Source organism: Symphalangus syndactylus, chromosome 5 (assembly GCF_028878055.3).
Source record: "Symphalangus syndactylus isolate Jambi chromosome 5, NHGRI_mSymSyn1-v2.1_pri, whole genome shotgun sequence".
Classification (NCBI taxonomy): Eukaryota; Metazoa; Chordata; class Mammalia; order Primates; family Hylobatidae; genus Symphalangus; species Symphalangus syndactylus.
The window spans coordinates 128,197,573-128,225,205 of NC_072427.2; the positions used below are offsets into that span (position 1 = coordinate 128,197,573).

At 42.8% G+C, this 27,633-nt stretch overlaps 1 protein-coding gene and 1 pseudogene across 7 annotated transcripts in view; one reads left to right on the top strand and one right to left on the bottom strand.

Moving 5' to 3' along the window:
• The window catches only part of CTDSPL2 (CTD small phosphatase like 2), a 113,489-nt gene that overhangs the window by 80,316 nt on the left and 5,540 nt on the right, over positions 1-27,633 (bottom strand). The window contains exons 1-2 of one of the 7 annotated variants that reach the window (XM_063639520.1): positions 8,063-8,150; positions 6,246-6,337 (exon numbers count right to left, since the gene is read on the bottom strand). The exons of 5 other annotated variants lie outside the window; for them this stretch is intronic. The gene's annotated coding sequence lies outside the window, so the exon portion shown is untranslated. Of the gene's footprint in view, positions 1-6,245; positions 6,338-8,062; positions 8,156-27,633 lie in introns of those variants that run through there. One more of the 7 variants, XM_055276865.2, reaches the window with a different exon arrangement.
• LOC129481719 (heterogeneous nuclear ribonucleoprotein M-like) lies at positions 4,179-6,078 on the top strand (annotated as a pseudogene).

Sequence of the window (27,633 nt, forward strand, 5' to 3'; positions counted from 1 at the left end):
AAACCTGCACGTTGTGCACATGTACCCTAGAATTTAAAGTATAATAAAAAGAATTTAAGCAAAAAAACAAAAAAAAGAAAAAAATCCACATGATCATCTCAATTAATGCAGAAAAAGCATTTGATCAAATCCAACACCCTTTCATATTAAAAATAATCAACAAATGAAGAACAAACAGGAACTTCCTCAACATAATAAAAAGGTATTTATGAAAAACCCACAGGACCTATCATACATGATAAAAGGCTGAATGCTGTCCCTCTAATATCAGGAACAAGACAAGGATGGCCCCTCTCACCATTTCTATTCAATATTTTACTGGAAGTTCAAAGCAGGCAATTAGGCTAGAAAAATAAAAGAAATCCATATTAAAAAGAAAAAAAGGTGAAACTGATCTCTTTGCAAATGACATGGTCTTGTTTAAAGAATAATCATAAAGAAAAAACTGGATAAACTAGACTTCATAAAAATTAAAAACTTACCGTCTACCAAAAGATATCATTAGGAAAATAAGAAGGCAAGGAGCAAACTGGTAGAATATTCACAAAACACACATATCACAAAGACCTTGTATGTAGAATATATAAAGTCCTGCAACACAATAAGAAAACAAGCCAATAGAAAAAATGGGCAAAAATATGAGAAAATATTTCATAAAAATTAGATAACTGGTGATAGCATAAAAAATGATACTCAATATTATTCATAAGAATTTTAAGTTAAAACCCCAAAGGTATGCCAATTCACACCTCCTAAAATGGCAAAAATTAAAAAGAATGACAAATTTAAATAGTAACAATGATGGAGAATAAAGAGAAGTCTCACATGCTGCTGTTAAGGATGTATGTTTTTTGATAAAATTGGGCAATTTCTAATAAATATACACCAAACTCTTTGACTCAGTGATTTCACTTCTACATTTTTATCCAAGAGAAATGTAAACATGTTCACAATATATTTTTACAAAAATATTCCTGACAGCCTTATTCACAATAAGGCTGTTTCTAGTTCCAAACTGGAAACAACAAAAATGCCCCAAAACAGAAAGATGAATACTGTGGTGTTTTCATGTAAGTGAATACTAATCAGCATCAGAAAGGAACAAGTACTTCTATCATAAACAAACATGAAATAATCTCACAGACATGCTAAACAATGGCAGACAAAATAATACATATTTAATAACGTCATTAAAAAGCATTTTTATCGGGGACAGAAATAATCTATAGAGAAAAAAAGCAAAACAGATTTTGCCTTGAAGAAAGGAAACGCCCTCTAATGTTACAGGAGTGTCTTTTTGTCAAAATTTTACAGAATATAATTTTTGTCAAAATTTTACAGAATATTAATTTTTAATGGTCATGTAATATTTCAATATAAATGTTTCAATATTTCAATATAAATGTCTCATAATTTATTTGATCACTGACTTGTTGGAAAATAAACTGTTTCATAATTACTAACATCACCTCAAATGAAATAACCACATAAATTTCAGTCTGTATTTCTGATTCTTTCCTTAAGACAGTTTCTTAGAAGTGAATTTACTAGTTTAAAAATTTTACAGCTGAGATCTGTGTTCAAGGTGTTTGGGCTCATCATTGGTCCAATCATTAGCTGACCACTAGGCTATGCAAATATATAGGGAGGTATGCTTTAGTAAGCCAGGCTTAAAAATAAAAGCAAAAATATTTAAAAACAAAAAATAATAATTAAGCAGAGACATCAGTGTTTGCATACTGCAGGGAGATAAATTTCATAGATTTTTTTCTGCCTATGGAAGTTACTGCTAAACAACCAACAACCTTTGATGGGAGAAAAACCATGAATCAGAGTGGCTACAATATTATCTAAAATGGCCAATTTTCAACAAAAAATTATAAGACATGATAGAAACAGTAAAGTATGACCCAAACTCGGGGAAAAACTGCAGTGAAAACATATTAATCATGTGCCAGGCTTACAACAATCCTGTGAGAGATATATGTAATTATTTACATAAAACAAAATTCACTCTTGATCCCTTAAGAGTTGGAAAAATTCTTATTTTTGGGGGACATACTGACCCTTTTCTCTGATTATAAAATATACATCATTTTAAAACTTTAGGCTGAGCGTGGTGGCTCACACCTGTAATCCCAGGGCTTTGGGAGGCTGAGGCAGGAGGATTACTTGAACCCAGGAATTCTAGACCAGCTTGGGCAACACAGGGAGACTCCCCAGTCTCCACAAAAAATAAAAACAAAAAAATTATATGGGCATGGTGGTGCACACCTGTAGTCTCAGCTACTTGGAAGGCTGAGGTGAGACCACTTGAGCCTGAGAAGCTGAGGCTGCAGTGAGCCATAGCACACCACTGCACTCCAGCCTGGGCAACAGACTGAGACCCTGTCTCCAAAACAAAAAACAAGAAACAGAAAGACAGTAAAACATGAAATAAAATCTCCCATAATTCCTCAACCCAGAGATGACTGATAATGTGGGTATATTAGTCTGCTTGTTTTAACATGTATAAGTATTTTAATCAATATTTATAATTATACTATACGTATTACCTGTTTTTTCCCCCTTTTATACTATATTTTACCAATGTTGTTTTAAAAATTTGAGAATATTGGCCAGATGCAGTGGCTCATGCCTGTAATCCCAGCACTTTGGGAGGCCAAGGCGGGCAGATCATCTCAGGTCAGGAGTTCGAGACCAGCCTGGCCAACATGGTGAAACGCCCCGTCTCTACTAAAAATACAAAAATTAGCCAGACATGGTGGCGGGCACCTGTAATCTCAGCTACTTGGGAGGCTGAGGCAGAAGAATCACTTGAACCCCAGAGGCGGGGGTTGCAGTGAGCCAAGGTTGCACCCCTATACTCCAATCTGCATGACAAAGTGAGACTCAGTCTCAAAAAAAAAATAGTAAGAATATAATTTTTAATGGTCATGTAATATTGCAATATACAGATAAACATTTCATTATTTGATCACTGACTTGTTGGAAAATAAACTGTTTCGTAATTACTAACATCACCTCAAATGAAATAACCACATTAATTTCAGTCTACATTTCTGATTCTTTCCTTACAACAGTTTCTTAGAAGTGAACTTACAAGTTCAAAGATTGTTAACATTTGGTAGTATCTCTAGAAATACTAACAAACTGCTTTCTGGAAAAGTCGTTTGAACTAGCAGCGTACAAGGAGTGTCTATATGACTAAATCTTCCAAATCAGAATTTATTTTTAATATTTAAATGTTTCCTAATTTTAAGTTAAAAAACAGTAAAACTAAGTAATTTAAATTATATTTATAGGTTACCTCCAATTCCCTCTTTTTTCTAAAAATCTAAAACACTAAAATTGAAAAATACTCTTAATTCAACCTCTCCAACCACAGCAAAAACACCTCAGGTAGCATTCCTGAGGAAAAGTAACATAGAATCTAACGGAATGCTTAAGGAGACATAAGGGTCATTATTTTATAATGCAAATGTAAATAAATATTAAAAAAAAAATTTTTTTTTTTTTTTTGAGACAGACTCGCTCTGTCACCCAGGCAAGAGTGCAGCAACGTAATCTCAGCTCACTGCAACCTCCACCTCCTGGGTTCAAGCAATTCTCCTGCCTCAGCCTCCCAAGTAGCTGAGATTACAGGCATGTACCACCATGCCTGGCAAATTTTCGTATTTTTAGTAGAGACGAGGTTTTGCCATGTTGGCCAGACTGGTCTTGAACTCCTGACCTCAAAGTGATTCATCCTTCTCAGCCTCCCGAAGTACTGGGATTACAGACTAGTGCCACCACGCCTGGTTACTTTTTGTACTTTTAGTAGAAATGGTGTTTCGCCTTAAATGAGTTCTAACCAAAAAACTTTCTTATACTGAACTGAGGCCAGGAGTGGTGGCTCACATCTCTAATCACAACACTTTGGGAAGCCGAGGTGGACGGACTGCCTGAGCTCAGGAGTTCGAGACCAGCCTGGCCAACATGGTGAAACCCTGTCTCTACTAACAATACAAAAAAATTAGCCAGGCATGGTGGTGCCCACCTGTAATCCCAGCTACCTGGGAGGCTGAGGCACAAGAATCACTTGAACCCGGGAGGCAGGGAGGCAAAGGTTGCAGTGAGCTGAGATCACACCACTGCACTACAGCCTGGGCAACAGGCACTGAAGGAAAGTCAGGGGATGTGCTGTTACTGAATTCAAGATGGAAGAAAACATAAAAAAATCTATTCAGGTCCTAGACAAGCATAGTCTGAGTGGAAGACCAGTGAAAGTGAAAGATCCTGATGGTGAACATGCCAGGAGATGCAAAACGTGATGGTTACCACTGGTGGAATAGGTATGAGACCAAGTGGCCCAGAAATGATTACCATCCCACCTAGTATCTTAAATAATCCTAACATCCCAAATGAAATTATCCATGTATTACAGACAGAAAGACTTGGAAGCACAATATTTGTAGCAAATCAGGATTATAAAGTTGGCTGGAAGAAACTGAAGGAAATATTTTAGTATGGCTGATGTGGTGTTCTGAGCACATTCTTGAAGATAAAGATGAAAAAAATCATGGATTGGGCACTGTTACTTTTGAACAGTCCACTGAAGCTGTGCAAGCTATATCTACATTCAATGGCCAACTGCTATGTGATAGACCAACGCAGGTAAAGATAGATGAGACCGCCTTACCAAAGGATTTTTTTTCCCTCCTAAGCATCCACAGCTTCCCTATGGCCTTGGTGGTATTGGAACAGGGTTAGGACCAGGAGGGTAGACTATCGATGCCAATCACCTGAATAAAGCCACTGGAATGGGAAACAGGGCCTGCAGAAATTAGCATGGAAGGCATGGATTTAGAATAAAATGGGAGAAATGGAGGAGGGACCCCCATGGTGGTGGTATGGAAAATGTGGGTCAATTTGGATCTGGGATGAACATGGGCAGAATAAACGAAATCTTAGTAATACACTGAGGAGAGGGAAGATCACTACAAAGCAGAGAGGAAGTGGAGTTTGAGGCAGCATCCCCAAAATCGAGAGGATGAGGCCCGAGCACAGACCACATTGGGGGTGCCAGCATGGAACGCATGAGTCCAGGCCTGGGCCATGGTGTGGATCGTGTGGGTTCCAAGATGCAGTACGTGGGTCTGGTCATGGACCGCATGGGCTTTGTGGAGCACAAAGGCTCCCACAGGGAGCGCATGGGCCTGCTAGGCCTTGACCAAATGGCCTCTAGCATCCAGCACACAGGCAAGATGACAGAGCACAGTGGCTCCGGCCTGGAGCACATGGGTGCCGGCATGGACTTCAGCCTCAAGCGCACAGATGCTCCCATTGACCATGTGCACCAAACCATTGAGCACATGGGCTCTGGTGTGGAGTGCATGGTTCCTGCAGGCATGGGGGCTGGCCTGGAGCATATGAGCCCCATGATGGATCACATGGCCACTGGCCTGGAGCACATAGGTGCCAACAACCTGGAACATCCGGATGGAACTGGGGTGGACGGGTGCCAACAGTCTGGAGAGGATGGGCATTAACAGCCTTGAGTGCATGGGTCCCGTCATGGGCCAGACACTGGGTGCTGAGACTGGGTGTATGGGCCTAGCCATGGGTGGTGGTGGCCATGTCAGCTTTGACTGCGCCCACTTAAACTCTGGAGGAAGTTTGGCAGGGTCCTTTGGTGAGGCTTGAGGCCATGCTCCTGGGGCTGGCCAGGAAAGCCTACCAGGTATTTGTGAGAAATCTCCCATTTGATTTTACATGATCAAATTGACAAATATGGCCATGTGCTATAACCCAACGTTAAGATGAAGAATAGGAAGTCCAAGGGGTGTGGTTTGGTGAAGTTTGAGTTACCAGAGGTGGCTGAGAGCCTGTCAGATGATGAATGGCACGAAGCTGAGTGGCCAGGAGATTGATGGGCAAATTGATAGAAATATGCCTTTTTTTAAACATCAATATTTTGTATTTTTTCTTGTTAACTATTTTAACTTGTTGGCTGGATATATAAAGATGTTTTAAAAATTCTGCTGCTTTTTGATGAAATCTGAATTACTTTTTACTTTTTAAGGACTGGGGTTCTATTTGAACGTTTCCATTGAGATTGTAATATGCAAATTTTTTGTAGTTGTGACAACTTGCTGACATCAAACATAACTTTGATAATAAATACCAGTTGCTGGAAAAATAAACAAAGAAAACCAATTCTCAATCTATTCTTTTCCAAAAAAGTTCTAAAATACTATATTTACCTGAACATGAAAAAGGTTCCTATGTGCAAGGCACTGTGTAAGTGCCTTCTCATGTTATTTCACTTAATCTTCTTAACCACATAAAGTAGTGTCTGTTATTTCCATTTTATGAAAGAGAAAATATAAGGGGAGAAGACAGCAGAAGTGTTTTAAGTAAAAATTTCCACATAATTTCAACATAAATAACTTGCAATGTGAAAATAATATATTTATAACCAACAAAACATTTTAACTAATTAAAAAGTTACCAGGCTGGGTGCAGCGGTTCACGAGGTCAGGAGTTCGAGACCTGCCTGGTCAATATGGTGAAACCCTGTCTCTACTAAAAATACAAAAATTAACCAGGCATGGTGGCGGCCTCCTGTAGTCCTAGCTACTTGGGAGGCTGAGGCAGAAGAATCGCTTGAACCCGGGAGGTAAAGGTTGCAGTGAGCCTAGATCGCGCCACTGCACTCCAGTCTGGGCGACAGAGCGAGAAAAAAAAAAAAAAAAAAAAAAAAAAAAAGGCAGGGCACGGTGGCTCACACCTATAATCCCAGCACTTTGGGAGGCCGAGGCAGGTGGATCACGAAGTCAGGCATTCGAGACCAGCCTGGCCAACAAAGTGAAACCCCGTCTCTACTAAAAACACAAAAAATTAGCTGGGCATGGTGGCGGGCGCCTGTAATCCCAGCTACTCAGGAGGCTGAGGCAGGATAACAGCTTGAACCTGGAAGACGGAAGCTGCAGTGAGCCAAGATCATGCCACTGCACTCCAGCCCAGGCAACAGTGCGAGACTCCACCTCAAAAAAAAAGAAAAAAGAAAAAAAAAAAAGCTGTGTTTTCAAATTGGCTGGTAGGAGCTCAAAATTAAACTTCTGATAGAAACAATGTTAGAAATACAGAGTAGAGTTCCAGGGCAGCTCCTATGTACATAGTTAACCCATAATATAACTGAATTCAAAAATCTAGAACCTAGGCCAGGTACAGTGGCTCACACCTGTAATGCCAGCAATGTGGGAGGCCAAGTCAGGTAGATCACTTGAGCCCAGGAGTTCGAGACCAGCCTGATGAAACCCTGTGTCTACTAAAAATAAAAAAAAAAAAAAAATTGCTGGGTGTGATGGTGCATGCCTATAGTCCCAACTACTTGGGAGGCTGAGGTGGGAGGATCACCTGAGCCTGGGAAGTCGAAGCTGCAGTAAGCTGTGACTGTGTCACTGCGCTACACAGACAGGGCAACAGCTGGAGTGAGACTCTGTCTCAAAAAGAAAAAAAAAAAATCTAGAACCTAACCTATGAAAAACTACAGCCGGGTGTGGTGGCTCACATCTGTAATCCCAGCACTTTGGGGGGCCGAGGCAGGCAGATCACGAGGTCAGGAGATCAAGACCACCCTAGCTAACATGGTGAAACCCTGTCGTCTCTACTAAAAACACAAAAAAATTAGCCGGGCATGTGCCTGTAGTCCCAGCTACTCGGTAGGCTGAGGCAGGAGAATGGTGTGAACTCGGGAGGTGGAGCTTGGAGTGAGCTGAGATCGCGCCACTGCACTCCAGCCTGGGCAACAGAGCAAGACTCCGTCTTAAAAAAAACAAACAAAAAAAACTACATTCCATATCTCAACACCAGGCCTATCTGTACCCCTACTAAAGTTATAGATATCTGGTCCTGGGAACACTATATATCTAAATGCAAAAACAAACAAACAAAAAAAAACAAAAAAAACCCACTTACCTTATACTACATAGAAAATTAACTCAAAATTGATCAAATACCTAAACACAAGAGCTAAGACTCTTAGAAGAAAATATAGGCTGGGTGTGGTGGCTCATACCTGTAATCTCAGTACTTTGGGAGGCCAAGGGGGGTAGATCACCTGAGCTCAGGAGTTCAAGACCAGCCTGGACAACATGGTGAAACTTCGTCTCTACAAAAATACAAAAAATTAGCCGGGTGTGGTGATGTATGCCTGTGGTCTCAGCTACTTGGGAGGCTGAGGTGGGAGGATCATTTGAGCCTGGGAGGCAGAGGTTGCAGTGAGCTGAGATTGCACCACTGCACTCCAACCTGGGTGACAGAGTGAGGTCCTTTCCCAAAAAAATATGTGTGTGTGTGTGTGTGTGCGTGTATGTGTGTGTTTGTATGTGTATATGGGAAAAGCTCATGACGCTGCATTTGGCAATGGTTTCTTGGTCATGACAACAAAAACACACATAATAAAAACAGATAAATTGGGTGTCGAAATCCAAAATTTTTGAGCCAGGTGCCATGGCTCACACCTATAATCCCACCTACTTGGGAGGCTGAGGCAGAAGGACCGTTTGAGACCAGTCTGAGCAACAAGGTGAGACTCCAACCCTAAAAAACTAAAAAAATCAGCCAGGCATGATGGTGCACACCTACAGTACTAGCTACTACTTGGGAAGCTGAGGTGGGAGGATCCCTTGAACTCAGGAGTTCAAGAGCACAGCGAGCTACAAGCGCACCACTACACTCCAGCCTGGGTGACACAGTAAGACCCGACCTCTCAAAAAATTTTGTTTTTAACTTTTCTGTATCAAAGCACACTATCAACAGAGTGAAAAGACAAACCATGGAATGGCAGAAAATACTTGCAAATCATGTATCTCTTAAGAAGTTCTTATCTAGAATACATAAAGCATTACAATCAGAAAGAAAAAAAAACCAGATTTGAAAATGTGCAAAGGACTTGAATAGGCATTTCTCGAAAGAGGATATACAAATAGACAATAAGCACATGAAAACACACTTGACATCACTAATTATCTAATTATCATGGAAATGCTAATTAAAACCACAATAAGAAACAGCTTCACACTCATTTAGATGACTAGTATCAAAAAAATAAAAATAAAAAATAAAAAGTGCTGGCAAAAATGTGGAGAAATTGGAATCCTTGTGCTTTACTGGAGAGAATATAAAATAGTAAAGCTGCTGTGGAAAATGGCATGGCAGTTCCTCAAAAAAATTAAATATAGAATTGCCATATGATCCAACAATTCTACTTCTAGGTATACATCCAAAAGAACTGACAGTAGGGTCTCACACAGTATATCCACATTCATAGCAGCATTTTTCACAATAGCTAAAAGGTGGATGCAATCGAAGTGTCCATCAATGGAAGAATGGATAAACAAAATGTGGTACATACATACAATTAAGTAGTATTCAGCCTTAAAAAGGAAGGAAATTCTGATATATATTATGAACGTTGAGGACTGTTTAATGAACACGGAGTTTCAGTTTGAGAAGATGAAAAAGTTCTGGAGATAGATGGTAGACAACAAGGTGAATGTACTTAATACCACTGAACTGTATACTTACAAATGGTTAAAATGGTTTAATACAGTTTTACTATAGATCTTCATCTAATCCAAAGGTTTCCAAAAGAGTGAGAGACAAGGACTCGGGAATTGGAAAACAAAATCTCTTTTTTTTTTTTGAGACACAGTCTCACCCTGTCACCCAGGCTGGAGTGCAGTGGCAGGTTCACTGCTCACTTGCAGCCTCAACCTCCCAGGCTCAAGCGATCTTTGCACCTCAGCCTACAGAGTAGCTGGGACTACAGGCATGCACTACTACGCCCAGCTAATTTTTTAACTTTTTTTTTTTTTTTTTTTTTTTTTTGAGACGGAGTCTCGCTCTGTCGCCCAGGCTGGAGTGCAGTGGCGCGATCTTGGCTCACTGCAAGCTCCGCCTCCCAGATTCAAGCAATTCTCCTGCCTCAGCATCCCAAGTAGCTGGGATTACAGGCATGCACCACCACGCCTCATTTTTGTAATTTTAGTAGAGACAGGGTTTCACCATGTTGGTCAGGCTGGTCTCGAACTCGTGACCTCAGGTGATCTGCCCGCCTCGGCCTCCCAAAGTGCTAGGATTACAGGCATGAGCCACAATATATGCTTTTTTCCCCCTACGAATTTCATAACAGGAAATAGAAAAATAAGCAAGGCTGAGAGGAGACTGGGAAAAGATGACAAAAGTTACAGAGGAGGAGCTGACCACAAGACAGTTTTGAGGGAACCAGTGCTTAGGGAAGAAGAAAAAGCAATCCAGTGCTAATTGGGGAGTCTCTCTTTCCACTATCAATCAATCTAACCAATTCAAACCCTTTCCTTCCGTCTAAACTAAAGAGAAGGCAACCTGAGGGCAAAGAAGTCGGGGAATTACAAGCTACAGCCCCAGAAAGAGAAGAGTACTTCTATGACCCACTGGAGCTTTTCCTAGAGATTCATTCTTCTAAATTAACTGGGTTCTGCCTAGGCTATAGAAAGCTAGAAAGAATGCCACCACCAGCCTAACAACAAAAAAACATGAATAAACTACAAAATTGAACCTTTTAAAAACCCATCCGAGAGCTGAGGACTCAGGCAACCAGGAAACCTCAAATCAAAGAAAATACAACCCCTTCCTAGGAGAGACAGAATGCAAGCACTGGCTCACCTGAGGTAGATCACGGGAAGAAACAATGGTTCCATAAAAGCAGGTAAAAAGAATTCATCTAAAATTGTTAACAAACTGCTGAAGGCAAAGTATGGATTAGCATGAGAATGTATTATTCCTGAGAGACACAGATAACAAGGGAAATTCAAACCATTTGCAAGATCTTCCACAGACCTCCACCAAAGGCTCACAATATGGGAACATGGGACTGAAGAGAGCCCTCCTCTGTGGTGCAGTGCTGGAGGAAGGGAGCAGCTTCTACAATGGGAAAAATATGAAGCCCCAACCAGATCCTTCTCTTCTAGGGAACAAAAACTGGAAGTGACTGGTGGAGGAATAGCAAGCCCAGTTACCTGCAAGGCACAAGTGAATGGGGGGGAGTGAAAGAAAAAAAAACTCTACCACTGTAGGGGAAGGAAACAGTGTTGGACCCAGGGTCTTATACCAAAGACATTAGAGATCTTAGAGATCTAAGGTCTCTAATACCACTGAGGCAAGAGCAGAGAAACTCTTTTCCAGATAACACTTACAAAGATAAAAATTGCAGTCTGGCCTAGAGGAGCAAGATTATTGATAGAGTCCCACTCATGAGGCCAAGGCACACAAGCCAAACGCTGAGAGCTGATCAGGAAAATTCAGAAACACCTTCCCACATGCCAACTACCAATCTAAGCACAAAGTAACACAAGAGAAATTTGAAGCCAATGGTGCACTTAAGGTACCCTCTGCAACAACAAAACAGAAACTCAGCTTAACTCCTGACTACACTGACTCAACTCCCTAAAAGTCCACGAATGCAATGTTCCAGGTATAAATATTATTTACTCAGTCTTTACTACCCTATTCACAATATCCAGCTTTCAGTAAAATATTGCAAGACACACAAAAAAGGAAGAAACTATAACTGTCAAGAGAGAAAGCATTCAACAGACCAGAAATCAAGATGAATTTTTAAAAAATTTAAAAACCAGAAATTAAATTTTTTGCAAAGATCAGTAAATTGATAAACCTTTAGCAGTTTGAGAAAAAAAGACACAAATAACCATTAATAGGAAGGAAAAAGTGAACATCACTATAGATCCTATATACTTTTAAGGAGAATTTACAGAGTATTACCAACAGGACCAGGCGCAGTGGCTCCTGCCTGTAATCCCAGCACTTTGGGAGGCCAAGGCAGGCAGATCACCTGAAGTCAGGAGTTCGAGACCAGCCTGGGCAACAGAGTGACGCCCCATCTCTACTAAACTTACAAAAATTAGTCAGGCATGGTGGTGCGCACCTGTAATCCCAGCTACTCAGGAGGCTGAGGCAGGAAAATAGCTTAAACCTGGGAGGCAGAGGTTGTAGTGAGCTGAGATCACACCACTGCACTCCAGCCTGGGCAACAGAGCAAGACTCCATCTCAAAACAAAAACAAAAAAACAAAACAACAAAAAAAACAACTTTATGCCTGTATACTCAATAATTTAGATGAAAGTCAAATTCCTCAAAACATAAGGACCACCAAAGCTCACACATTAGATAACCTAATTAGCCCCATATCTATTAATTTCTAAAATTGAAACTGTAGTAAAAAACCTCCAACATAGAAAACTCCAGGCCCAAATGGCTTCACTGGAGAATCCTACCAATCACCTAAAAAGAAACAATATCAAATCTACACAAACTCTTCCAGAAAACAGAAGGGAACACTTCCCAACTCATTTTATGAGACCAACATTACCCTGATAACAAAACCAAACAAACATAATAAAATATTAATTTGGCCCAGTACAGGTTAGGAATTGCTTATGTAACATCAGCAACAACCTTATTTTATTAACTTTAAAATACAAAGGAAACAGTTTTAAACATAATATACAGCCTCACATTGGTAATGCTACTACTTATGCCAGGATTTACCATATCCTTTCAGTTCTTTAGAGTTCCATTACTAGATAAATTACAGGTTGAGTATCCCTAATTTGAAAATACAAAATCTGAAATGCTCCATAATCCAGAAACTTGAGTGCTGACATGACACTCAAAGAAAATGCTCAACCAGTATAATGCAAATATGCTCCCCCCCCCAAAAAAAACATAAAAATACAGAGACTTTTGGTCTCAAGTATTTCAGATAAGGGATACTCAACCTGTATCAGTAAAAAATGGACAAATAAGGCGCAGTGGCTCATGCCTGTAATCCTAGCACTTGGGAGGCGGGGGGGGATCACAAGGTCAGGAGTTCGAGACCAGCCTGGCCAATATGGTGAAACTCCATCTCTACTAAAAATACAAAAATTAGACGGGCATGGTGGTGGGTGCCTGTAGTCCCAGCTACTCAGGAGTCTGAGGCAGGAGAATGGTGTGAACCCAGGTGGCGGAGGTTGTAGTGAGACGAGATCGTGCCACTGCACTCCAGCCTGGGCGACAGAGCGAGACTCTATCTCAAAAAAAAAAATAAATAAATAAATAACAATAATAATAATAATAATATAAAGATTGGGAAAACGAGTATGCTTAGGAAAGAAATCTGTGAATGAAAATGATACAATTTAAGCATCACCACAAAACAAACATAGCAATAAGGGCAATATTTTAGCCTAAGAATTCATGACATTGGAGGGAAAAAGTACATAATGTAAAACAGTCCTACTTGTTCACAACACTGGTTGTGATGTGGTTCAAGATCTCCTTTCAGGAATACAAAAAGTTAATTGCCCAGCAATTCAAAACTGGGCAATAAAATTTCCTTTCTACTTGCCTGCAGCCCAGGTAAAAGGATTAAAGAGGTAGTGGGTTGGAGAATGAGCCTCTTTCAAATGTTCATTTAAACTGCATCATGAATTCTGCTAGAATCTCTACTGCCTCTAAATTTCAGACTCATACTCAACCACGTTCTCAACACTTTTACTTGGTACCTCAAATTCAACTCACCCAAAACTGAATTCACTTTTCCCATACCACTCCCATACCAAAACCAGCTCTTCCTACTGTATTTTTCCTAATACATTCTTCATCACAAGTAATGCTACTACCATCTACCTAATTAGCCAAGCCAGAAACTTAGAAGCCATCCTAAACATCCCAGTTATTATTCCTCTCCCTTATCTTAGTCAATCATCAAATCCTGATGATTTTACCTATAAAATATTTCTTCGTCTTGTCCCCTTTAAATTGATCCTGGGCACTGCACAAACTTGCCTGTTCCTCTCACCCAGGTTTCCCATCAACTGCCATCAAAATAAAGACTAAACTCTGAGGCCGGGCGCGGTGGCTCACGCTTGTAATCCCAGCACTTTGGGAGGCCGAGGCGGGCGGATCACGAGGTCAGGAGATCGAGACCACGGTGAAACCCCGTCTCTACTAAAAATACAAAAAATTAGCCGGGCGCAGTGGCGGGCGCCTGTAGTCCCAGCTACTCGGAGAGGCTGAGGCAGGAGAATGGCATGAACCCGGGAGGCGGAGCTTGCAGTGAGCCGAGATTGCGCCACTGCACTCTAGCCTGGGCGACAGAGCGAGACTCCGTCTCAAAAAAAAAAAAAGAAAGAAAAAAGACTAAACTCTGGCATTGCATATGAAACCCACAATAACACTTCCCAGTCTTTTTTCATTGCTATTTGCTGCCACATTCTTTTTTTTTTTTTTTTTTTTTTTTTTTTTTTTGAGACGGAGTCTCGCTCTGTCACCCAGGCTGGAGTGCAGTGGCGCGATCTCAGCTCACTGCAAGCTCCACCTCCCGGGTTCACGCCATTCTCCTGCCTCAGCCTCCTGAGTAGCTGGGACTACAGGCGCCCACCACCACGCCTGGCTAATTTTTTGTATTTTTAGTAGAGATGGGGTTTCACCGTGTTAGCCAGGATGGTCTTGATCTCCTGACCTCGTGATCCACCTGCCTCGGCCTCCCAAAGTGCTGGGATTACAGGCGTGAGCCACCGCACCCAGCCAGCTGCCACATTCTTAGCACTGCAATACTAATAGTTTCCTGCCCACACTGTGCTCTATACATGCTTCTGCTCTTTTTACCTCATTCTTTCAATTAACTATTATCTTCATTGTTTAAAACTCAGCCCAAGTATCATGTATAAGTAACCACCTCTATAGCCTCAAACCTGTGTAAACCCTGTGATTATCTCTAATTTAGCTCTTAAATTGTATTAAATAATCTGTTTCTTTCTCTTTAATTGCACTAGACTGTAAGAGTCTTGAAGGTAGATGCTGGATCCATAACTCTAGTAACCTGGCACACAAGTTAACTCAATCTTTGTTGAACTAAGCCACAATTTTTCTAATCTCTCTCAAAAAGGCCAGATAATTGGGGTGGAGGAGACTGTATCACTGAAACATAAACAATCTTCACATCAATACTCAATTCTTGCCTACAAAAAGGGGCTTACAAATAAAATTAAAAGTTTCTTCCTCATAAGATTTCCTTCCCCTTCACAAAATCCATGATACCAAGCAATTTTTGAGGCAGACAATTACGGTTTCAAATTGCCTTGTATTAACAATAAGATTACAATAATGATAAAAGCATAAACTCAGTTGATAATCTGCTCCTAAGGTCTTGAATGCACACATTTCTACCTAAACAACATTAAGAGAAAATAGCACATTGTATATGAAGAATTCTCAACAAATTAGAACTTACTTATGCGCCCTCTTTACAAATGTATTTGCTAATTGAATGAGAAGTGGTATACAGCTTGAACATCCCTACTAGGAAAATCTGAAATACAAAAATCTGAAAATCCGAAATGCCCCAAAATCCAAGTTTTTGAGCACCAACATACATAATGTCACAAGTGGAAAATTCCACCCCAACTTCATGTGACGAGTCAGTCAAAATGCAGTCAAAACTGTTTCATGCACAAAACTATTAAAAATATTGTTTAAAATTACCTTCAGACTATGTGTGTAAGGTACTTATGAAACATAAATGAATTTCATGTTTAAACTTGGGTCCTTTCCAAGATACCTCATTATGTATATGCAAATATTCCAAAATCCAAAAAAATCTGAAATCCAAAACGCTTGATACCAAGCATTTTGGATAAGGGATACTCAACCTGTTCTGATGTGTCATGCATTAAGAGAGAAACAAGAGTAGATAATACATATAAATAAAGAAAATTACAAAAAGATCACAAATCAAACATTAAAGGCAACAAAGTCAAGATTTGCCATAAAACTTTCTGTATATTTACAGTTGGCTATATAAAAAATAATACATGCATGCAAGATTCTAGAGTAGACTCCTGAAGGAGTTACTAAAAGAATGACCTCCAAACTAAGAGGTGGACACACTCAGGTTCCAGTCCTTAATCTATCATTAGTTAGCTGTGAGACACTGCTTAAGTCATGCAATCATTCTAGCACTTTGTCTCCTCAACAGCAAAAGAAATTATTGGACATCAGATCTGGCATTTCACATGTAAATTTTACCTAAAAAATAAACAAACAAAGAGCTGTCAAAATGGGAGAAGAGTCATTAATTAATCAGAGCTGTCTTCATCCTTCCATCATATACAACTCATCCTGCAGCACCCTAATTAAGACAAACATTCACTACATGTTAAGGAGTCTTCAGAATGATTCATCACAATAAAACAAAAATGTTACTGGACTAGATGACCTCTTTGGTCTCCTCCAGCTCTAAAATTCTCTGGGTCTGTTAATTTATACTCTACAAATGGTATGACTACTAAATTTACATTAACTTACTATATTCATGAAAGAAAAAGCTAAAGTCATTGCCCTCTTTGACACCAAATGACATTTTCAAAAGTAGCAGCATGTTTCCACTTAGTCTACATCTCTAGCCTGACTAATCTGAAATCAAGTTTCAGGTATTACAACTGTCCACCTTTACTCTCCACTACTTCCATAAGCCTTCATTATGAAAGGAGGAGGAAGAGGACTTGGGGAGAAAACAGATTTCTCTGTCACCTAAGAAAAAAAGTCAAGACAACTAGGGAAGAAGGACTAAGTATAGAAGCATTACATAAAATATCAACTTGGCAGGGTGCGATGGCTCACACCTGTAATCCCAGCACTTTGGGAGGCCGAGGTGGGTGGATCACTTGAGGTCTGGAGTTCGAGACCAGCCTGGCCAACATGACGAAACCCCGTCTCTACTAAAAGCACAAAAATTAGCCAGGCGTGGTGGTGCACACCTGTAATCCCAGCTACTCGGGAGGCTGAGGCAGGAGAATCGCTTGAATCGGGAGGCAGAGGTTGCAGTGAGCTGAGATCGTGCCACTGCGCTCCAGATTGGGTGACAGAGCGAGACTCCGTCTCCAAAAAAAAAAAAAGAAAAAAAAAAAAAAATCAACTCTACAATAGGAAGATTTTTTTTTTTTTTTTTTTTTTTTGGTTTTGAGACAGAGTTTCTCTCCTTGCCCAGGCTGGAGTGCGATGGCACAATCTTAGCTCACTGCAACCTCCGCCTCCAGGGTTAAAGCAATTCTCCTGTCTCAGCCTCCCGAGTAGCTGGGATTACAGGCACGTGCCACCATGCCCGGCTAATTTTTGTATTTTTGGTAGAGACTGGGTTTCGCCATGCTGGCCAGGCTGGTCTTGAACTCCTGACCTAAAGTGATCCACCACCTGCCTTGGCCTCCCAAAGTGCTGGGATTACAGGCGTGAGCCGCTGCGCACAGCCAGAAGGATTTTTTTTTTTTTTTGAGACGGAGTCTCGCTCTGTTGCCCAGGCTAGGGCACAGTGGCATGATCTCGGCCCACTGTAACCTCTGCCTCCCAGGTTCATGCTATTCTCCTGCCTCAGCCCCCGTGGCTGGGATTACAGGTGCACACCACCACGCCCAGCTAATTTTTGTATTTTTAGTAGAGACCGGGTTTCACCATGTTGGTCAGGCTGGTCTCAAACTCCTGACCTCGTAATCCGCCTGCCTTGGCCTCCGAAAGTGCTGGGATTACAGGCGTGCGCCTCTGTGTCTGGCCAAAGGTTCTTTTAATCCTATTCACAACAAAGTGTGTGATAAAGACAGGTGGTTTTTCTGGATTATCAATATTTCTGATATATGGTCTTCTCTGCTTTTCCATTTGGCTAATATTATAAAATTATTTAAAAACTACTAAATATAATAAACTTATCAAAAACATTTGGCAGGCCGGGCGCGGTGGCTCACGCCTGTAATCCCAGCACTATGGGAGGCTGAGGCGGGTGGATCACGAGGTCAGGAGATCGAGACCACGGTGAAACCCCGTCTCTACTAAAAATACAAAAAAAAAAAAAAATTAGCTGGGCACAGTGGTGGGCGCCTGTAGTCCCAGCTACTCGGGAGGCTGAGACAGGAGAATGGCATGAACCCGGGAGGCGGAGCTTGCAGTGAGCCGAGATCGTGCCACTGCACTCCAGCCTGGGCAACAGAGCAAGACTCCATCTTAAAAAAAAAAAAAAAAAAAAAAAAACATTTGGCAAAATACAGGACTATACAAAAAATAAAATAACTGAGGCTGATAAAATTATAGGGTTTTCTCTGACTTAAAGTTTTCTTCAATAAATAAGAAAAAAAAAGAATGTGTTTTCGGCCAGGCGCAGTGACTCACTCACACCTGTAATCTCAGCACTTTGGAAGGCCCACCCAGGAAGAGGTCACTTGAGACTAAGAGTTCAAGAACAGCCTAGGCAACAGTGAGATCTTGCCTTTATTTAAAAATTTTAAAAAATGGCCAGGCGTGGTGGTACACACCTGTAGTTCCAACTACTTGGGAGGCTGCGGCAGGAGGATCACTTCAGCCCAAGAGGTCAACGCTGCAGTAAACTGTGACTGTGCCATTGTACTCCAGCCTAGGTGAGAGAGTAAGACCCTGTCTTCTTTTATTTTCTTGAGACGGAGTCTCGCTCTGCCGTCAGGCTGGAGGGCTGTGGCACAACCTCAGCTCACTGCAACCTCCACCTCTCAGGTTCAAGCGATTCTCCTGCCTCAGCCTCCTGAGTAGCTGGGACTACAGGCATGCGCCACCATGCCCAGCTAATTTTTGTATTTTTAGTAGAGACGGGGTTTCGCCATGTTGGCCAGGATGAGCTCTATCTCTTGACCTCGTGATCCGCCCATCTTGGCCTCCCAAAGTGCTGGGATTACAGGTGTTAGCCACCACGCCCAGCCAAGACCCTGTCTCTTAAGAAAAAATAAATAAATAAATAAATAAATAAATAAATAAAAATGATTTTTCTAAAACCATTATCAATCTATTTTCTCTAGAGAAACAATATATAGGTTGTTAGATTACTGATAACTAAAACACACTCTTAAAATATACACTGAATTTTTTTTTTTTGAGACAAGAGTCTTGCTCTGTTGCCCAGGCTGGAGTGCAGTGGCGCAATCTCGATTCACTGCTACCTCTGTCTCCTGGGTTCAAGCAATTCTCCTGCCTTAGCCTCCCAAGTAGCTGGGATTACAGACATACAAAAAAAATTAGCTGGGCGTGGTGTTGTATTTTTAGTAGACGGGGTTTTGCTGTTGGTCAGGCTGGTCTCGAACTCAACTCAAATGATCCACCGGCCTCGGCCTCCCAAAGTGCTGGGATTACAAGCGTAAGCCACCGTGCCCGGCCTATAAACTTATTATTATTTTTTTTTTTTGAGGCGGAGTCTCGCTCTGTCGCCCAGGCTGGAGTGCAGTGGCGCAATCTCGGCTCACTGCAAGCTCCGCCTCCCAAGTTCACTCCATTCTCCTGCCTCAGCCTCCCAAGTAGCTGGGACTACAGGCGCCTGCCACCGCGCCCGGCTACTTTTTTGTATTTTTAGTAGAGACGGGGTTTCACTGTGTTAGCCAGGATGGTCTCGATCTCCTGACCTCGTGATCCACCCGTCTCGGCCTCCCAAAGTGCTGGGATTACAGGCGTGAGCCACCACGCCCGGCCTTAAAATCTTATATGTCATTAGCAGAAATTAGGAAAAAGGGGCCAGGTACAGTGGCTCACACCTGTAATCCCAGCACTTTGGGAGGCCGAGGCAGGCAGATCACTTGAGGTCAGGAGCTCGAGAACAGCCTGGCCAACATAATGAAACCCCATCTCTACTAAAAATACAAAAATCAGCCAGGCATGGAAGCATGCGCCTGTAGTCCCAGCTACTTGGGAGGCTGAGGCACAAGATTTGCTTGAACCCAGGTGGTGGAGGTTGCAGCGAGCCGAGGTTGCGCCATTGCACTCCAGCCTGGGCAACAGAGTGAGACTCTGTCTCAATAAAAAATAAATAAATAAATAAATAAATAAATAAAATTAGGACAAAGTCTGTAATGAGATATTTGTATTCCTTTACTCTAAGCTTTAACAGAACAATTTGAAGATTGTTTTAATTTTATTTAAAGATTTTATTTAAAAATTCTATTACATATAAGAAAATTCGTAACAATAAAACTTTATAACACAATGCCATTTTAGCAAAAATATACGTTATGAATTTGTAAGAAGTGAGTAATATAGTTAATTTTCTCAACAAGCTCAAAGAAGCTCAACATTCCCAGGCTATCATTTCTCACCATGTTACTACTATCCTATCATGGCCTGTGCCAACATATTGTTTTAATTTACTGAGCTCACCTATATATATATATATATACAAATTTCAGTGTATATATTGGATATATCAACAAAGACATTCTAAAAACTAAGAAAAGTGAACTAATTTTGGCAGAATTTTCCTAAGAGTGCTTTTTTTTTAAGAGACAGGGTCTCGTTATGTGGCCCAGGCTGGAGTGCAGTGGCTATTCACAGGTGCCATTCCACTACTGAACAGCAGAGGAGTTTTGACCTGCTCCATTTCTGACCTGGACCAGTTCACCCCTCCTTAGGCAACTTGGTGGTCCCTCGTTCCTGGGAAGTCACCATAGTGATGCTGAACTTAGTGTGGACATCCAATCGGCATACAACCCAGAACTCCTGGGCTCAAGCGATCCTCTTGCCTCAGCCTCTTGAGTAGTTGGGACTACAGGCACATGCCACTGTGCCCAGCAAGAGTGCTTTGTATTTAAATAGTTCTCACCAAAAATGGGCAAGGGGAGACATGTAACTACTTACTTATGCCCTTTTGATTAAACTTAACTGTCAGGCCAGGAGAAATTTGAAACCCTAAGAACACAGTAATGGGGCAGTAAGAAAAGAATCAGACCAGGCGCAGTGGCTCACGCCTGTAATCCCAGCACTTTGGGAGGCCGAGGCGGGCAGATCATGAGGTCAGGAGATCGAGACCATCCTGGCTAACATGGTGAAACCCTGTCTCCACTAAAAATACAAAAAAATTAGCCGGGTGTGGTGGCGGGTGCCTATAGTCCCAGCTACTCGGGAGGCTGAGGCAGGAGAATGGCGTGAACCCGGGAGGCGGAACTTACAGTGAGCGGAGATTGCGCCACTGCATTCCAGCCTGGGCGACAGAGCAAGACTCCGTCTCAAAAAAAAAAAAAAAAAAAAAAAATGAAAAGAATCAGGCCGGGTGCAGTGGCTCACACCTGTAATCCCAGAACTTTGGGAGGCCAAGGCAGGATGACTGCTTGAACCCAGGTATTCTTTTTTTTTTTTTTTTTTGAGACAGAATCTCGCTCTGCCTCCCAGGCTGGAATGCAGTGACGCGATCTCGGCTCACTGCTAGCTCTGCCTCCCAGGTTCACGCCATTCTCCTGCCTCAGCCTCAGCCTCCAGAGCAGCTGGGACTACAGGCACCCGCCACCACTCCGGGCTAATTTTTTTGTATTTTTAGTAGAGACGGGGTTTCACCATGTTAGCCAGAATGGTCTCGATCTCCTGACCTCATGATCCGCCCGCCTTGGCCTCCCAAAGTGCTGGGATTACAGGCATGACCCACCACACCCGGCCAGAGCCCTGGGATTCCTAACAGCCTGGACAACATGGCAAGACCCTGTCTCTACAAAAATTTTAAAAAAATAAAAAATTAGCCAGGCATAGTAGTGTGTGTCTGTACTCCCACCCACTAGGGAGGCTGAAGAGGAAGGATCAACTGAGCCTGGGAGGTCAAGGCTGTAGTGAGCCATGTTCACACAACTGCACTCCAGCCTCGGTGAGACAGCAAGACTCAGTGTCAAAACAAAACAAAACAAAAACCCCACAAAACTTTATATATATATATATATATATATATATATACACACAGACACATACATACATATACACTAAAAATCTTTAAAACAATAATGTAAAACATCATGGCCTTTGTCCAAAATAAATCTGCATTGAGTTATGTGAAATAACTCAATGTGGTGGCTCATGCCTATAATCCCAGCACTTTGGGAGGCCAAGGCAGGTGGATCACTTGAGCTCAGGAGTTTGAGAACAACCTGGGCAACATGGTGAAACCCTGTCTCTACCAAAAATACAAAAATTAGCTGGGCATGGTGGTGCTCTCCTGTGGTTCCAGCTACTTGGTAGGCTGAGGTGGGAGAATCACTGGAGCCCAGGAAGTCGAGGCTGCAGTCAGCCATGATCACACCACTGCACTCCAGCCTAGGTGACAGAGCAAGACCTGGTCTCAAAAATAAACAAATAAAATTTTAAAAATAAACTGAGGCCAAGCGCAGTGGCTCACATCTATAACCTCAGCACTTTGGGGGGCGACGATGGGCAGATCATTTGAGGTCAAGAGTCTGAGATCAGCCTGGCCAACATGATGAAACCTCGTATCTACTAAAAATACAAAAATTAGCCAGGCATGGTGGCGCACACCTGTAATCCCAGCTAATCAGGAGGCTGAGGCAGGAGAACTGCTTGAACCCAGGAGACAGAGGTAGCAGTAAGCCAAGACTGCACCACTGCACTCCAACCTAGGTGACAGAGTAAGACTCAGTGTGATGGGGAAAAAAAGTAATTTCCCACTATTCTTATCACTACCTATAAAGGAAAAATTAATTCATTATGACTGAGATGAACTATTAATATATGGGAGATAGAAGACAAGGATTATGAAGACTGAATTTTTACTTAAAATCACTGGTCAAAGATTAGGTATAATCATGATTCTCTAGCAGAGGTGTCTTCTTGCTTGCTACTACAAAACAAACAAACAAACAAACAAACAAACAAAAAAACACATGAGCCACCACGGTAGCTCATTCCTGTAATCCTAGCACTTTGGGAGGCCAAGGAGGGAGGATCACCTGAGATTAGGAGTTCAAGACCAGTCTGGCCAACATGGTGAAACCCTGTCTCTACTAAAATACAAAAATTAGCTGGGCATGATGGTGGGTACCTGTAATCCCAGCCACTGGGAGGCAGAGAATCACTTGAACCGGGGAAATGGTGGTTGCAGTGAGCCAAAATCGTGCCACTGCACTCCAGCCTGGATTGGCTGAGTGAGACTCCGTCTCAAAAAAAAAAGGGTATATTATTCCCAACACAGGAGGAAACGCATGATAGTTTCTCACATGATTCTCAATATTTTTCAAATAATTTTTATCTACACATCAGAAATTAAAGAATTATATAATTATCTTAATTCAACAAAATATACTAAGGCAGGTACTTGTAAGGTCAGTGAGAGGTTATTATTTTCAACTCAATAAGAAAACCATACATATTTGGGAGATATCAGGATGAAAGCATTATTACTAAAGCAAATAATCAGTTTTCTCTCAACTGAAAAGATATTTATGTGTCCTGGTTATTTTTTTTAAACAAATAGTATACCTTTTTTCTTTCGAGATGGAGTTTTGCTCTTGTTGCCCTGGCTAGAGTGCAATGGCATGATCTCAGCTCACTGCAGCCTCCGACTCCTGGGTTCAAGAGATTTTCCTGCCTCAACCTCCCGAGTAACTGGATTACAGGCTCCCACCACCACACCCAGCTAATTTTTCATATTTTCAGTAGAGACGGAGTTTTGCCATGTTGGCCAGGCTAGTCTCAAACTCCAGACCTCAGGTGATCTGCCAGCCTCAGCCTCCCAAACTGCTGGGATTACAGGCATGGGCCACCATGCCCTGCCTTTTTTTTTTTTTTTTTTTTTGACCCAGAGTCCCACTCTATCACCCAGGCTGGAGTGCCAGTGGCCCAATCAGGGCTCGCTGCAGCCTCAAAATCCCAAGGCTCACATGATCCTCCTGCCTCAGAACCGAGTAGCTGGGTCCACAGGCGTGCGCCACCACACCCAGCTAACTTTTGTACTTTTAGTAGAGATGGGGTTTCGCCATGTTGCCCAGTCTGGTCTCGAACTCCTGGGTTCAAACAATCTACCCTCCTCAGTCTCCCAAAGTGCTAGAATTAGAGGCGTGAGCCACCGCACCCACCCTTACTTTTCTTTTAATAAACATACGGGTTTTTTTTTTTTAGACAGAATCTCACTGTCACCCAGGCTGGCATGCAGTGGTGCCATCTCGGCTCACTGCAACCTCCACCTCCCCAGCCCAAGAGCCTCAGCCACCTCAGTAGCTGCGATTACAGGCATGCATGCATGCCACCATGCCTGGCTAATTTTTTTTTTTTTTTTAAGAGACAGGGTTTTGCCATGTTGGCCAGGCTGGTCTCAAACTCCTGACCTCAGGTGATCTGCCCACCTTGGCTTCCCAAAGTGCCGGGGTTACAGACGTGAGCCACCGTGCCCCGACTTTTTTTTTTTTTGGGACAAAAGTTCCTGCTCTGTCCCCCAGGCTGGAGTGTCAGTGGCCCAATCACGGCTTGCTGCAGCCTCGACCTCCCAAGGCTCAGGTGATCCTTCTGCCTCAGCCCCCCAAGTAGCTAGGTCTACAGGCGTACGCCACCAAGCCTAGCTAATTTTTGTATTTTTAGTAGAGATGGGGTTTCACCGTGTTGCCCAGGCTAGTCTTGAACTCCTGGGTTCAAACAATCCACCCTCCTCGGTCTCCCAAAGTGCTGGAATTACAGGTGTGAACCACTGTGCCTGGCCTTACTTTTCTTTTACTAAACATATGTTTTTTTTTTTTTTTGAGATGGAGTCTCACTCTGTCGCCAGGCTGGAGTGCAGTGGCGTGCTCTTGGCTCACTGCAACTTCCACCTCCCAGGTTCAAGTGATTCTCCTGCCTCAGCCTCCCAAGTAGCTGGGACTACAGATGCACGCCACCACGCCCAGCTAATTTTTGTATTTTTAGTTGAGACGGGGTTTCACCATGTTGGCCAGGATGGTCTCGATCTCTTGACCTCGTGATCCAACCGCCTTGGCCTCCCAAAGTGCTGGGATTACAGGCATAGGCCACCGCACCCAGCCTTTTTTTTTTTTTTTCTTTTTTTTGAGATGGAGTCTCGCTCTGTCACCCAGGCTGGCATGCGATAGCACCATCTCGGCTCACTACAACCTCCGCCTCCTCAGCTCAAGGGAGTCTTGTGCCTCAGCCACCTGAGTAGCTGGGATTACAGGCACGCATGCATGCCACCATGCCTCACTAACTTTTGTTTTTTTAGCTTTTTTTTTTAGTTTTTTTTTTTTTTTTTTTGTAGAAAGGGGGTTTTGCCATGTTGGCCAGGCTGGTCTTGAACTCCTGCCCTCAACCTCCCAAAGTGCTGGGATTAAAAATATACTTTTAAGGCCAGGTATGGTGGCTCACACCTGTAATCCCAGCACTTTGGGAGGCCAAGGCGGGCGGATCACAAGGTCAGGAGTTTGAGACCAGCCTGGCCAATATGGTGAAACCCCGTCTCTACTAAAAAAATACAAAAGGCCAGGCGCGGTGGCTCACGCCTGTAATCCCAGCACTTTGGGAAGCCGAGGCAGGTGGATCACGAGGTGAGAAAATCGAGACTATCCTGGCTAACACAGTGAAACCCTGCCTCTACTAAAAATACAAAAAATTAGCCAGGTGTGGTGGCGGGTGCCTGTAGGCCCAGCTAATAAGGAGGCTGAGACAGGAGAATGGCTTGAACCTGGAAGGCAGAGCTGGCAGTGAGCCGAGATCACGCCACTGCACTCCAGCCTAGGTGACAGAGCGAGACTCTGTCTCAAAAAAGAAAAACAAAAACAAAAAAAATACAAAAATTAGCCAGGCGTGGTGGCGTGCACCTGTAGTCCTAGCTACTCAGGAGGCTGAGGCAGGAGAATCACTTGAACCAGGGAGGCACAGGTTGCAGTGAGCTGAGATTGTGCCACTGCACTCCAGCCTGGGCAACAGAGTGATACTCCATCTCAAAAGAAAAAAAAAGTGTGGGCTGGGCGCGGTGGCTCACGCTTGTAATCCCAGCACTTTGGGAGGCCGAGGTGGGTGGATCATGAGGTCAGGAGATTGAGACCAGGGTGAAACCCCGTCTCTACTAAAAATACAAAAAATTAGCCGGTCGTGGCGGCGGGCGCCTGTAGTCCCAGCTACTCTGAGAGGCTGAGGCAAGAGAATGGCATGAACCCAGGAGGTGGAGCTTGCAGTGAGCCGAGATTGTGCCACTGCACTCCAGCCTGGGCAACAGAGAGAGACTCCGTCTCAAAAAAAAAAAAAAAAGAAAAAGAAAAAAAAAGTGTGTGTGTGTGTGTATATACGTATATAAAATATTTAAATTCCTACTTAGGCTGAGCACCGTGGCTCACACTTGTAATCCCAAGTATCTTCTACTAGTACGCTGTTTCGCTGTTTTCTGTCCCTTTTTTTTTTTTTTTTTTTTTTTTTTTTTTTGAGACAGGGTCTTGCTCTGTCACCCAGGCTGGAAGACTGGAGTGCAATGGATGGCACCCTCACGGCTCACTGCAGCCTCAACCTCCTCCTGGGCTCAAGCAATTCCCCCTACTCAGCCCTGCTAGTGGCTGGGACTATAGATGTGAGTCACCATGCCCAGCTAATTTTTATATTTTAGGTAGAGACAGGGCTTCACCATGTTGCTCAGGCTGGTCTCGAACTCCTAAGCTCAGGGGATCCGCCTGCCTCAGCCTCCCAAGTGCTGGGATTACAATCATGAGCCACCGAGCCCGGCCTATTGTGTTGTTTTAATCAAATCAGCAAACACATTTCCATGCTAGAATCCCATGTTGATCATTTATGTTTAATATAGACTTTCTCTTTTTTCTTCAATCTAACACAGGAATCAGCCAGGTGCGGTGGCTCACGCCTGTAATCCCAGCACTTTGGGAGACCAAGGCAGGCCGATCATCGTGAGGTCAGCAGTTTGAGACCAGCCTGGCCAACATGGTGAAACCCTATCTCTACTAAAAATATAAAAAATTAGCCAGGTGCAGTAGCGGGCACCTGTAATGCCAGCTACTCTGGGGGCTGAGACAGGTGAATCACTTGAATCTGGGAGGCAGAGGTTGCATTGAGCTGAGATGGCGCCACTGCATTGCAGCCTGGGAGACAGAGAGAGACTCTGTTTCAAAAAAATAATAATAATAGGCTGGGCGCAGTGGCTCACACGTGTAATCCCAGCACTTTGGGAGGCCAAAGCAGGCGGATCACAAGGTCAGGAGATCGAGAACAGCCTGGCCAACATGGTGAAACCCCATCTCTACTAAAAAAATACAAAAACTAGCTGGGCATGGTGGCATGCACCTATAATCCCAGCTACCTGGGAGGCTGAAGTGGGAGAATTGCTTGAACCCGGGAGGCGGAGGTTGCATTGAGCCAAGATCACACCACTGCACTCCAGCCTGGGCGACAGAGCAAGACTTCATCTCAAAAAATAATAATAATAATAATAAAATAATAATATAGGAACATATGGATATCACAAAATACATAGTCCCTAGTATAGTCAACTGGCCTACTGTGACCTTCATTAAAATATTTGTCTTTAAGGTCTTACAATTCTTCTTGGGGCCACACTTAGTCTCACTATTCCTTACTGTCAGGATCCCAAAGGACTCCAAGCAGCCAAAGTTTCTCACTATAATTCTATCCCTACCACGCCTGTCATCTTTCCGAGACAATGTTCCTATATTCTACACCCCTTCTAATCACAGCCAGTGCATAAAAACTTAACTCTCCTGGCCAGGCGCGGTGGCTCACACCTGTAATCCCAGCACTTTGGAGGCTGAGGCGGGTGGATCACTTGAGGTC